Below are 14,385 nucleotides of genomic sequence, written 5' to 3' on the forward strand. Positions count from 1 at the left end.
AGAAAAGTAACTCTATGCTACAAGTTATATTCCTAAGAAGTCATATGCTTAACCTTTTTTTGCTACTTTTTTTTTTTTTACTTTTTTGCTGTTCAGCAAACAGTTTGAATACAGTATAACACCAAACATAATTGCTATAATTGACAGAGCTGTAAAATATGTGTTCTCTGAGCCGGGAGAGATGACCAAAATTAACTCAGTCTATGAGACCCTACAGTCTCATAGTCACAGTGCAGCATAAAAACGCAGGCAGCGTTTTGTAGGCACTAACAGACATCGCGTTTCAGTTGAGAACACTTCACTAAAGTTTTTGCTGTAAAGCTCCACCTAAATAAAATCAGAGCTTATAGTGAAAAGTGAAGGTTTTTCACTTTTTTTCACCTTCACCAGGTCCAGTGAAGCTTCTGCTAAGTAATCTATTTTTCCCAGATCTGTGGGGCTGCATGCCCTGTTTTTCCCCTGCAATTTGAGTTCTGGTGGAAGATAGGGAAGAGAGGTTGGTGAAATTAGGTAACTGCGGTGGATTTCCTAGAGCTGGCGATGCACCCAGTGCAGCAGAGGTATTTCCAGCTGGACTGCCTGCAGCCAGGGAAATGGCTGTGCGTTTATGTACAGCAAGGTGAAGATGTCTGTTGTTCATGAATGCATTTGTGGTGGAGCACTGCAGGACCAGTGAGTCCCAGGCATCAGGCAGCCCAGCTGGTGTGGGAGCAGCACCTCCTCTCACACTGCCCAACACCAGGGAGAGAGCTGCGCCCATCCAAACACACCTCTTCCCACTCAAAGTTTGCTACTCCCTGTGCGTTACTCCCAGATTTCTGCACAGGAATCATTAGGTTGAAAAAGGTCTTTAAGATCATCGAGTCCAACCATTAAATACAGGCACCCTGTCCTAAACAACAAAGAGAACAGTAGCTTTAATTTATCCACTCAGTAAAACTGAGAAACCTCCCTTCAGTGAAATCTATCATATTATTTTTATAGTTTCTAATCATTTACAGAAAGAGAAACAATGTGCTTTGTAGCTGACCGGCTTGAGCTCTCAAACTGGCATGTACAAGCCTCAGGTGAGCCTTTTGCTCTTCCCAGCTCCCAACAAAGCACTAAGGGAGGACCTGCCACTGGCCATATAGTCATCATAATTTCCTGGCAATGGCTAACATTTTTTCCATTGCCACAGAAGAAACCAAACACACATTTCTGCTATGTAAAACTTCTCATTCAATGAAATTTAACTTTATGGATGACAGTAGTTATAAATAAGACTTACAACCCTAGGAATCATCTGGAAATCCAGAGAAGCACATCCCATTCAAAAAGCCCTTATGGGAATGCATCTGGTTATCTTTTAGTCGGGAGGCAAAGAGGAGCACATTTAGCTAAAACCAGACAACACACTTCACAGAAGATCTCTGGTTCTGAGAAGAACTGGATGATGAATAGAAGATATAAATGTGGAAATGCTTCAGAAAGGCACTTCCTGCCTGCTCTTTTTGGGAGGCACGGCTGCCTGGTGTCCTGCAGAGGTAAAAGGTGATGCCTTCAGCGTACCAGCACTGTGCCACGCAGGTGATACAGCAACACCCCAGCTGGGGCCACCACCCTTGTGCCACACTCTGCAAGCACCACCACAGCCATGTGCAGACCCACCAGTCCACAGCCACACTGCAACAGGGCTCCCCGAGCTGTATCCCTTCTGCTTCTACTTCTGTCTTCAAGGTCTCCACTATTCTCACACCTGCACAGCACCTAAGGCAGGCAAACAGGCAGGACAGAGCTGTCACAGGCACCCCCAGCCCAGCACCAGTGCCAGGACTAGAGCAGACATGGGGTCCCAGGGGACATGGGGGGAGCCCCAGGAATACTGACCTGAGCACCCTGGCACAATGAAATTATCCCAGGATTTTAAAACTGATGTGATGGGAAGTTCGAAAGAACAAAAAAAAAAAAAAAAAAGTTTCTTAGTCACTTTCACTGTAATACTGGAAGGGCAGCTCACAGACTAGAGGAATGGGATGTTATATTATTGAGAGAAAAACTATGTAAGCAGAACTATTACATGATTGGAAAGGTAAAAAAATAGTTACTTCCTGCATAAAGCAAAGGAGAATATGGTAATTAATTTAGAGCTATAGGCACTAAATCTTAATTGCCACAGTGGGAGGAGAATGTGCTACAAAGTGCAGGAGGTGTCACTGGGCTACACAGCCTGCTCTGCCCATGGCATTTACAGTTACACAACTATTTTATAAGGCTTCATGAATTGTCCCTTTCCAAGATGCAACTATTTTGTCCACCTGGTAGTGTTGTGGTGCCAATCAACCACAGAAATCTCTGCTGGAGCCAACAGCAACAGTGTCTGCCAGTTGCTTGACATCGTCTGTTCAGAGGAAAGATCAAAACCTCAGTACATCTACTTCTCATCTGACTTCCCACAAGCTCATTAACTTCTACATCTTCTTTAAGATGATGAAGACAATCCATGTTCCTTTGTCTTATAGCAAATTTTAGAATAAAGCAGCTATTTAATTTGCCCTCAGTTCCGATGGTACTGCAAGCACACTTGTACCTAGTGTTTCCAAATACACAATGTCGTGGACAGCCAATGCTGTCCAAACCAAGTCTGTGCATTACACCCCTGTGTTAACTCTCCTGACAGTGGACTGCCAGCACTCTCTAAGAGGCTCCTGGAAGCTTCCTGGCCTGGTCTCCACCAGGGATAGGTACGCAGCTGGGAAGTGTTCCATCTGGACAAGGAAATTTCCAGCAGCACTCACCTGGCAGAAACCCTGAGCAGTGCTAGGGCAGCGCAGCTGCAGGGAGAATATCGGAAGCTACCTGGCCCCCTGGACAAAGTGTTAGCCTGCCTTCACACCCAATGCCCCGGTAACACCTGCATTAGATACTCAGCAAGTACTCCAGAGTATGTATTTGACAAACACACCTATACCCATCAAACATCTCGGTTTCAAGGAGCGCATTTGTGTCTTCACCCAGACGGTGCCCTTCCACCTTGCAGAACTCACCTCGAGTGCCCAGAATCCAGCTGTAGTGTCAGGCAACCGGACTAATACACACACCTTCATATCACAGGCTTGTGAAGGCAGAAATTACTCAGACAAAAAGGATTTTTCTTCTACAGTGTCAAGAGGAAATATACACACACACACCCCCCAACAGGAGCTACAATGGGTCCTGAAACAAACTGCTAAAGGTGTTCAAGGAGAAGGCACTGAAGTTTCCTCTGCTATATGCTGCTTTTTTCCTATGCAATATGCATAATTCTCAGCAAGATTTCTGGTATGTTTTATTCAGACATTATTTTTTATCTTAGTGATCCCACCCTAATTAAAAAGAAAGCTAGGCAAAGATGGTAAATACCAGAAGAACTGTTCAAAAAAGATAGGCAACATAGGGTGTCCTGGCCATAAAGATTTTACCATTTAGTCTTCACATAAGCACAAAGGCAAAAACTTTCTTGGAGATCTTGATAGGGTTGTGGAGTTAACTAGGTCATCCTGAAAAAAAAGAAGAAAAAAAAAGACATTTTTGTTTCAGACTTAGTCTTTTCTTGTTTCAAAGCTGGTCCTCTGAGCCCATTTGCAGTGAGACTTTTCAAACTGGGAGGATTAGGAGTTTCTGCACCAGCTACAAAGAACCTTGAGGTAAAAATTTACAGATGGTTTAAAATGTCAACTGCATTTGGACCTATTAACTTCCATCACCTGAAGACCTGGCCCTCAAAATTAAATATTTTTACTCAATACTAAATATTATTACTTCTAGGCAAACAGAAAAATTAAACAATATAATTACGTTGTGTGAAAGGGGGTGGTAAAAAAATATATAGCTTGTGGAGGGAAGTGAGACTGCATCTTAATACAGTCAGAATTAAAACACTTTAGAAAAAAAAAAATAAATGAGATTTTGCTTAAAATTGCCTCAGTGACAAAATCATGACAGTGCCCTTCTCAGCTTAATTTTCTTCTAGTATACAACTTAAGACGCACGTTTTGTAAATATACAACCAAATTCCCTAGGGGAGATTCCCTGTGTAATCACTGTCACAGGAAGCTAAAACAAATGAGGTTTCAGGCAACTGTAAGGAGGCTCCAACTGGCTCTGGCAAGGCTATATGCTGGCCATACATTAGGCCAGGTTCAGCCCGACACAAACCAGATAAACTAAAACAAAAGCAAAAAGCAGGGATAATGCTGAAATGGAAGAAAAATTACACTGTTTCCCTTAGAAATGAAATGAGGATTTTACATTGTTGCATTTCCAAATTAAACTCCAGTTAAAGTGTAAATTCAGTGTTATCTGTTCTTGGTTCTCCGTCTGAACAGCTTTTAACAAAAGTTGTTCCAAAAAAATTTTGTAACTAGATAACAGAGAACATTTTCTTCTGCTGCGAGCCTTACTTCCAGCTGTTGAGAATCATATGTCCAAGAGCCTGCACTGCCCTAAACCTTAAGAAAAAGACCCCAGAAATTTCTCCTTACTGAAATAATGTCCAAAACGTTATTCCACCATCTTATTAAGGTTCCAAACTTTAAGTGTTTATCTGCTTCAAGTTGTTCTGTTTTCTTATTTTCTTCTTGGGAAAACTTGAATGAATAGATTGCTTACATGTGTAATTCCAGTCCCCACACTTAGCATCCACTGACATGCTCTCGCAGCCTGTGTGGTACGTTCTGGACTGTGAAAAAGCCCAGCTCTCCATGTGCGGTGCTTTCAGCCCAGTCCTGCTGTCATGCCCCTAGCTAAAACAAAAATCAACAAGTTTTACGTGCAGTTAAAATGAGGAAAAGGTTTTTAAGACTGTACAATGCTTATTCACGCTTAGTAATTGCTTAACAAAAATTTCCATTCATTTAAATAACTGTACACTTGAGAAAGGCAGAGCTGCAGAAAGGGCAGTGTAAGAGCAGAACCTACCCCAAGCCCCGTCAGCAGAGGCAGATGGACCATCAGCCAAGCAGGTCTTGCAGAAGCAGGACTCACTTCACTGAGATGCCATCCCCAGCCACCAGGGAAGCAGGAATCTGTTTGGATGCTGTAGCTCCAGACTTCTTCCTCTCCCCTTGTCCTGGCATCATCCCCTTGATTTCATCAATACAAGATCCATTTGGCCGCTGTGAAGAGCAGCATTTCCTCCCAGCCCTTGGCTCACACATTGAGGACGATGACCAAGGAGGAGAAGACAAAGGGAGAAAGGAGTACAATTCCTGTAGCATTATCTGCACCCTTTTACGTGAGCATGGCTTGTACAATCTGAACACCTGAAGAATCAGTCTGTACAAACAGCCGTGGGCTCTTCCACAGGCTCCCCAACTCAAGAGGCTTTTGGCCTCATCCCTGAAGCCCACAGTCAGCCGTGCCCAGGCACAGCCCCGGCTCAGGACACAGTCGCTGTAGAGCACACAGCTGACAACACTTTCCATGGAAGGACGGGTGACGCACCACCACCGCAGCAGCACGACACCCACCACACATTGCAGCCAGGCCCCGCACAGCTGGGTGTCCATTGCCATAACCTCGCAGCTCACCCGGCTACTCCACATGGCCAGGTCAGACCCTTGTCTGCAGTGCTTGACCCTGACACACCTGCCTGCAGGCCATGACATGCTACCAGAGCAGGCTCCCCTGCTCTAGGAGTGGGAAAAGAGGAGCAGCTAGGTCCAGGCTGCGCTCTCCCTCCTCCCTCCCTAACAGCCAGTGTTCCTGTGTTTCCTGAGCAATTTGCTGGCGGAGCTGCAGCACATATGGTATCTGTGTGTGCCCTGGGAGCAGGAGGGAGGGAAACACTCTTCTGTTGGGGGAGAAAGAGGTTTCCAACTGTAGAAGGGGGCAAAAGAGAAGCAGCTGCACACTGTACTACTGGCCAATGTCATCCGAGGTGGAGGAGCACCAGGGCTAAATCAGAACCTCCTGGCCAGGGAACCCAGCAAAAGGGGCAGCAAGAGGCATTTGCCTTCTTTACAGTCCCCTGAAACTCACTGACCTTTTTTAAACCCCCACTCATGTGGCAGAAACCCAGTGCTCCATGGCTTGACTATAGCCCTGGATGCTCAAAGGTTCCATTGCCGTTGCTCACCGTTGTGTGGTGAAAAGGGGACTCTGGCTCTGGAGGCCATGAGACCTCATGCCTCAGGAGGAGGGGAGACAGCTGGTTAGCTAAACCTAGGTTTTGAGGGGTTTTGGAAAACCTGGAAGCCCCGTTAGACCAAACATTCTGCCTTTTCACGCCTCCAGAAAGGCGGGTACCAAAGCAATAGGCCTCCCCCTACGATGGGTCTGTGGAAGTAACCTGCTGTCAGGACAGTACTGAGTATAGCCTTCAGGCCTTTGCTTTTACCTTTTAATAATTGCCAATACCAAAGGTGCACAATGAGGAATGAGCAGGTTACAGTTGTAGAAACAGGACTGTACACAGAAAAACTAAACTGTTATCAGCGCTTTGCTCCTCTAGAACCGCACACGGGGTCTCCTGTGTCTCACGTACCTGGCACATCAGCTTTTACTGCGTAAGCACAAGGCCCACGCGGGCCCACAGCTGTAAGTCCCATTTGACATTGCGTTGGAGAGGGAGGAAAAAAAATTATAACCCTTTCAAAGTACCACCCCTGCCGATCTGTCTTGGATATTATATATAAGCAAGACCTCACATCTTTAATTCACTGGTTGAAGGTTAACTTCTGGTCTGTATGAGAAGGAAGCAGGACCAGAACATTAAAGACACAGACAGCAGAAGGCCTGTAAGAAAGGTACGTGGTGAATGCACTTGGAGATTCGTTTCTAACGCGGCTGGACAAAACGTATTGAGCATATTCTGCTGTTTCTTGCTGCCCTCAGGCTGATCCTACAATGCCAGGGTGCCTTAATGCTACAGCAGCTTTTAGTCACCTCTTCCTCAGAGTGTTATTTTTAAGAAAAATAAATCCATAGAAAAGCCTTAAAACCTGAGTTACTTAGGAAGCTCTAGATAAATCAAAGGACTCAGCAGGATTAACTTCACTTGAGTTGCAGTGAAATTTCTAGCAATGAGAAAAGCCAGGATTGCCAGTCAATGTACAGCGCTTCAGCTACGGTTTTCAAATCTGGCTGAAAGTACATTCTCCTCAGCTACATGACAAGGGTGAGTAAGTTATTTGTTATTTAACAGGATCTTTTGCTTTTATTCAGAATAAATTTCTTTTTTTACCGTTTTCCTAAGTTGCAGCAAAATATTTTAGGAAGATATAGTTCCAGCGAGAACTGTAGGTGTGATACAGTTTTGTTTAGCAAGATAAAACGAAAATACAGGCATTGGAGAAATCTATGCTTTAGATACTCTGCTTATATGCATGCATAAATAGATACCATTTACTATAAAAATAGCAGCACCGATCAGTTGAAACATGAAGAGCAATAACTACTTACCAGTTTTTGCGAAATAAAAGATAACTATATTAAAAAAGGAGACAAATTGTAGTTAAAATATTGCTTTGTGCAACTTTCCTTTATGGGCAAGATAATGTTTTCCTTCTGCATTTTATATTACCAGTTTGCCTTTAGAAACTGGACAGTTAAGACTTAAAAATATCTTTTGATGTGAAACATACTTTTACTGCTTTTAGAGTTTTGTCTCATACTGGCCTCAAATTCTCGATATTATAGGGGGAAAATAAGTAGTTTCTTCATTGTGGCAAGTTAAAACTTGTTTGCTGTTTCAGGAGTGAATTCATTGAATGCTAGATCTCTTTTTCTAAGCTGCTTCCAACACTTTTGTTAACCTCTACCTTTACCAGCAACTCTTATAAACATTCTACGTTGTGCACATTCAGACCTATACAAGATGGTTTTATGATGTGCATATAATTTTGAAACCTGTAAAGACACTAATGGTATTAACAAGGATCAGATATCTGTGGCCTTTCTTGTATAGAAAAGAAGAAGGTGGGAGTTCTGAATATTTGAAGAATTTAATGAACAGGTCTTTAAATGTGAAGCTTGACATCACGTGCACACAGTTTTGTGGCTTTTGCACAAACACTAAAGAAGCTTTACAATTTAAGATTAATTCTGGCAAGTTTCTGAAAACATTCACTCCATTTGTTGAACAAGGATGACAAGCTCAGAGAATTTTTTGTAGGGCAGTTAGATCAATAGTCTTCATTTCCAGTAGATTTAAATTTTAAGTGGGAGAAAAAAAAATAAAAGGGAAGAAAAAAATATTGTAATGCTGGTTTTGTGAGGGATTTTTTTCCCTCCCTTTCAAACTCCTTTGCAACAAAAAACATACCAATTTATCCTAAACCAGTCAGCAGCACAGCTGAGAACTGATACAAAACGTTGTTCCAACAGACAGGAATGTAGGAATGTTAATTGAATATTATGGGGTACTGTAAAGCCTTTTCTGTGCTTAGTGAGAAAGTAGATGCTGTAGAACAATTAAAATTTATTTAGGACATCAACAGCACAGGTTGTTTGAGTGCTTAGATACATCCCTCAAAGCACAGTAAATCACTAAGGTGTGAAAATTTTTATGACTGTAACATGGCCAAGCAAGCTGTGGATGTAGAACGCGAATTAGCTATTTAATATTATTTTTCCTTTCATAGGTTGGTCATGACTGTCATTAAAGCCTATAATTTAAAATGCAAAGAATGTAAGAATTTAATGTAAAATATCAAAGCACCTCCCAAACCTCATTTTACGTAGAGAGAGTGTATGTATGTAGTGCATAGATTTGACATATTGAGGCACAGTGATGCACCATATATTAGTTTTGCAGTGATCAGAAATACAGCAGGTACTTCAAAGAGTAATGAAAATCCCTTCCCTAAAAACATTTACAACTTAAAGTCCTGAAAACCTATCACAGACGCACGTGATCCAAGCTGAAACAGATGCGACAAGTAGCATATCTAGAACGTACTGCTGGCAGTAATTAACGCAGGGCTGCCACCTTCACATTTACATCACTACTTCTCCCTTCTTCCTGGCATTATTCCTAATGCTCTACCTGGTTTGCCTTTGCTGTCTTTATTTTTCAGGCAAGAAAAGAAACTTATAACTAAGGACATATCATCTAAAGTGTTACCGCTTGTTTCTATGAAAGCAGGAGCAAACCAGGTAAGTTTATACCCCAAATTTGAAATATTTAGCCTTCAGTTAAACTCCTTCCTGATTAAGTGTGAAAGAAAACCAAAAACGTTAGGATTAACTGTTCATGGGTGGTTGCCATTATTAAATAAACATAATGAAAGATGGTATGGATTATTTTTTTAAGTTTTTTAATTAATCTTTTGCCTGGTATTGTTCCTGTCCAAAAGCTTTGACATTTTCAATATTTCTATGATCAACATACTCTCTATATTGCTCTTCTCTGAGAAATAAAGTATTTAAATTGCAAAACAAAGTCATATCTCGTATTGGCCACAATGTTCTGAAAATTAGGGCAAGTAAAGAAATAAGGTCAAACCTTGCTGAAAGGGTTTAGATCATTAGTGTGAAAGACAACCTCCATTAGGAATTTCCCAGCATCGAGAAGGAACACGCCACGCCACAGTAATAGCAACGGCAGCACAGCACATCAGTGTGGCAGCAGAAAAAGGCAGCATGGCGGGTTCACGTTGTGTAAACACAATGGTAAATCTAGTACTAACCTCTAGCGTGGGGGGATTTTACACCTTGTGATTGCTTCCAGTGAAGTAACATTCTTTATTTCTCAGATTTGAAGATAAACCATTAAATATTAGACATCTCAAGCCTAAAAAAAAAGACATTCTTCTGGAAAGATGTAGCATGGTTTTACCAAAATGCAATGCGACTATTCACAATCTTTTATTCAAAAGCATTAATCAGATTGATTTCACTTGCATCATTCACGTGTCACTTCTCCAAATTCTAAGGTTTTTCCAAATGTTCTCCAAATATACCCATCTCTTCCATTAATTATTACAGAAAAAAAAGAAAATCTAATTTTATAGCAGCCCAACTCCACAGAACCAGCAGCAAGAGATGTAATAATTTTAAACTGCTTCCCACTAATTTTTGCAAAGCCAGGTGTGCAAAAACGTGGTATTTCTGAGATTTTTGTTATATCTATTCCCATAAAAAGACAAGAACCAGATCAGATATAATCTGTTCAACCAAGTGATCAGTTCTCAGGAAGAATCAGGACCTCGTATGTAAGGGAATGAGAAGCCTCACTGAGAGATGATAGCTCTTCTGCAAAGAAACTCTTTCATGGCCAATTGTTTTGTTCAAGCCTTATCCTATCATGATGTTTCAGGCACTTCATTACTCTATTTTTAATTACTTTTATCATTTTGTCATGTATAGATAAGGATATATTTGCCTATAATAATCTATTCCATTTTAAAAATACTAATTATATAAGCTGTGAATTTCCACTTTGATGTTCCTTCTATTAAAACATTTTTGTTAGTTGCTAGTTATTTCACAGTTGCATTCCCAGATCACACTGTAGCTGAAAACTATAAAAACTTCTGATCAGAAAATATCTAACTAGACATGTCTTAAATTGATTCAGAAAGCTTCTTGTCGCAGCACTCTCCAAACTAGCCAGCTGCAACAAGGTATTTTACTATCTTACACCAGCATACTCTTCAGACCAGTCCCTCTGCTGCCTTCTCCTCATCCAGGGCGCAAGCGCACATATACTCACTCTCTCTCTTCTCTCTGTTTCTTCCTCCTCTCCCTCTCTCGGCTGCCCAACTTCTTAACAGAAGCAGCCACAGCTGCACCTTATCTACATCAGCCAACCCACCGCTCCTGAAGCCAGCCCACAGCTGTACATTATCAATGTTCATTAACCTGCCTTCATTCCTCTACAGCTTCTGAGTCTTAAAGTACGGCAACACAGAAACCTGATTTTGCTCAGGCAGGGTGTCCTGTCTGCACACTGCACCGCTGCCCAAAGATGTGCGTTATTCCTCCTCTGAAGAGCGAGCAGCACGGTCATGTGCATCCTTTTGCTGTCCCTTCAGACTGTCCTTCCCGCAGCTACCTTTAGATTACCTGTCCATACTAACATGTCACAGAAGCAGAGAAACCTCTTCCTACTCAAACTGGTGACAGTCTTGTAAATAACAGCACTTTTATTTAGGCTAACTTTCTTATTCATCCTTAGAAAATACACCTTAAGCCAAGGTGCAAAGGTGTTCAGAATAGCAATGGTTTCCTGATGAAAGCATTTGCAACTGAGAAAAAAATAGATTCCAATAAATTGGAATTGTTACATTCTTGCCCCATATAAATGTGGAAAACCAAGGATGGATCAAGCTGCTTTCTGTCACGCAAACATAACTGCAAAATCAAAGAGCCATTGCCAAGAGGAGTCTGGTCTCATTTACCCATGAAAGACATCAAATGCTATTACAAAGTAGTGTGAGGCAGTTAAAAAGTATGATCTGTAACTATCCACAGACTATTCAATGGCCTTTGCAGATGAGGTATGCACACAGATCCTTGCCTGAATGGCAAACAAACCACATGCGTATCCAGATCCCTACAGGAACAGGAGAAAAACTCCTTGTCTCATCCCAGTCCTAACACAACTAACAGCGTCTACAGGGAGATAAGCACATGAGGAGGGACGCAGGTGCGGGTAGCAGGCAGGCATGGAAGAGTCTGGGTGTCACGCTGTGGTACGTGTGGGATAACAAACAGTGATGAAGGGTATGGTGAGGGAGCCAGGAGAAATTACGAGGAGATGGGAGAGGATGACAAAATGGGGGGAAGTGACAGAGAGCAAAAAGCATGGATAATAAAAATAAATTATAAGGTGTAAAGGAAAGACAGAAAAGAGAGCCTGGAAACATATCGGAGAGAGGAAACGGAAACAGTCAGAAAATGAAGTGTGGAAAAACAAATGTCATAGAAGAGTCTGAGACAGCACAGGAGAAGAAGAAAAGCCAAGATGTGCCAACTATGGAAAGAAGGAAGAAATAAGGGGAAGAAGGAAAGGCAATACTTTTTTTTTTTTTTTTTTTTTTTGTAAACATACAAAAATAGAAAATATAACCAGTCAAACAGGGAGAAAATGAAACAGTGACTGAGATGAAACAGAGAAGAGAAAGACACCAATACGCACCCACACCACATTTTTCACGAGGTTACAATGGCTGGGACCGTGAATGCAAGCCAGGCTTCCTGCATCTTGTCTGACAACCTAAACCATGCTCCAGAGTGACAGCTGAGTTTCATTTCAAAGCAGCACAGAACAAATCCCTTGGATTTCTTTCTTTTTAAATGAAAAAATTAATTACATCCCATAAATGCCTGCAATATAACACGATGTAAATCTGGTGCCCCAAGGATGGAATAGAAGCTAAGAGCAGAATTTGGCACTAATTCAGATAACAGCAGTGTCTGAAAAAAAGCTTAGTGAAAATTTCCCCACAAAAGAAAATCTAATTTTCATTTCAAATGGAAAAAAACATAAAATCAGAATATTTTGAACTTAAGCTTCTGAAATTGAATAAGAACAGCATTTTCAAAAGAAAGGAAATTGCTGATGCTGAAAATTCCCCTGCAGATATCAGCACATAAAGTTTTATAATTTAAATTCTTTCAGTTGGAAAATTTGGTTACTGTTAAAGATTTTCATGTGGTAAATGTCAATTTTAACAATGGAGAACATTTCAGCCCTCTAAAATTCAACCAGTTCTACTACTAAGTGTGCCACCCCATATTTATCACCCAACAAAAGTGAAGAAACTCGAGCAGAGAATGAGGGAAAAACGTCTGTCCATTCAAAAGCCTTGGAAACATGTGATGCTCCGGCAAGCCTGCCCTCCTCCCACCGATCTAGGTTTCTTCTCAGAGCCGCTCTGAGAAGCTGCTCAGAACATCACGCAGCTGTTTTTGCTCATTGTGTTCATCTCCATCTGATCCCTTAAGCTTTGCTTCTCAAGCTCGTTCAGGTAACTCACAGAAGATTCATTTTCCCCCCCACATTTCTGGTTGCTGGACATACCTTCCCATCCTGTGGGAATTCTGTTGGCGGTAATCCCAGAGTGCTCCAGGATCCAAGCTAATGCCTTGGATGCTTTTTGGTTTATAAATCAAATGCTAAGCATTTGATTTATACTTACATATTTATTATTACATATTAATAGTATTTTATATATTCTGTAATATACTTAATATATTAATTACACAGGCTATATTAATTGTATAATATTTATATTTCATATAAATCAAATGCTAAGCGTGTACAAAGATGCTAAGCACTGTGCGTTTCCTTTAGTAGGAACAGAAATCCCCAGATATTGTCACATAATTTTGCTCATATATTAACACCAGACGCGAGAGTTTCTGAAAACCTTTCAGTCTCTGCCACGTGTGTCCATAACAACAGGTGAGCAACCTGTTTAGTTGTTCCTTAATTTAGTTCCTTAAATTGCTGTCACAAGATTTAGGTAAGGTCTTCTACGCACATTTCAAATCAAAGAGGGAAACCAGCTGGTCAGAGGATTACAAGCAAAACGGGCTGTGCATGTAAGACTGCCCCAGGTATTCCAGCCTTACCTAACATCATTATGCACACTCAACAAATAGCTAATTACCTGGGTGTCACCTGGCTGAGCCCTTGCATATTCCCACTGGCTTGCAAAGCACTAAGGCTTGGCTGCAAACAGCCAGTTTTACGTTAAAAACTCATCTCTTGATCTCATCTTTTCACTGTTACTGCCACAGATCTTAGTAATGAACATTCCAAGAGCATTACACATGTGGAGTTTAGTTAGTTTTTTTCGTGTGGTGATGTAAATACTACATTCTTAATTACTACATCTTTGACAGCACTTAGAAATTTTCATTTGACAATAGCAGGGCAGAGAAAGGACAAACACATTCCTTTAAATTTTCTAGCAAAAAAGAGACATCTTGGGTGCAGAAGGTTTTCTTTGATTTAAAAAGTTATTCAGTTTGAAGCAAAAAGATGTTAACAGCCCTTTTTCACCCTAGTGGGTTTTAATTTAAATGATCAAAGTCCACATTAGTGCCATCAGTTTACTGCAGTGCTAACACTCCTTGGCATTGCATTTCCATAGCCATATGATACGGTTATACAAGTCTGATGTGAAAAGCTGATTTTGGTCTGATTTCATCCTCCAGTTCTAAGCTCCACTTATATCTGGAATTGTTGCATTATGACTTAAATAAAACTACTTTAGACTTAATGTCTACAAAAAATTGACCTTGAATCAGGAAAACATACAAGCCCATGGTCATTTCTAAGCATTTGAATAATCTCCCTTACTTTAATAGATTACCTACTTACTTAAAGGCCATAGTTACGTGCTTGTCGCCTCCTTGGAGTCTTTACTGTTCATATTTGTACCAAATCCTCTTTTAAAGTGCACGGCCATG

The sequence above is a fragment of the Falco rusticolus genome, chromosome 10, assembly GCF_015220075.1.
Source record: "Falco rusticolus isolate bFalRus1 chromosome 10, bFalRus1.pri, whole genome shotgun sequence".
NCBI classification, from domain to species: Eukaryota; Metazoa; Chordata; class Aves; order Falconiformes; family Falconidae; genus Falco; species Falco rusticolus.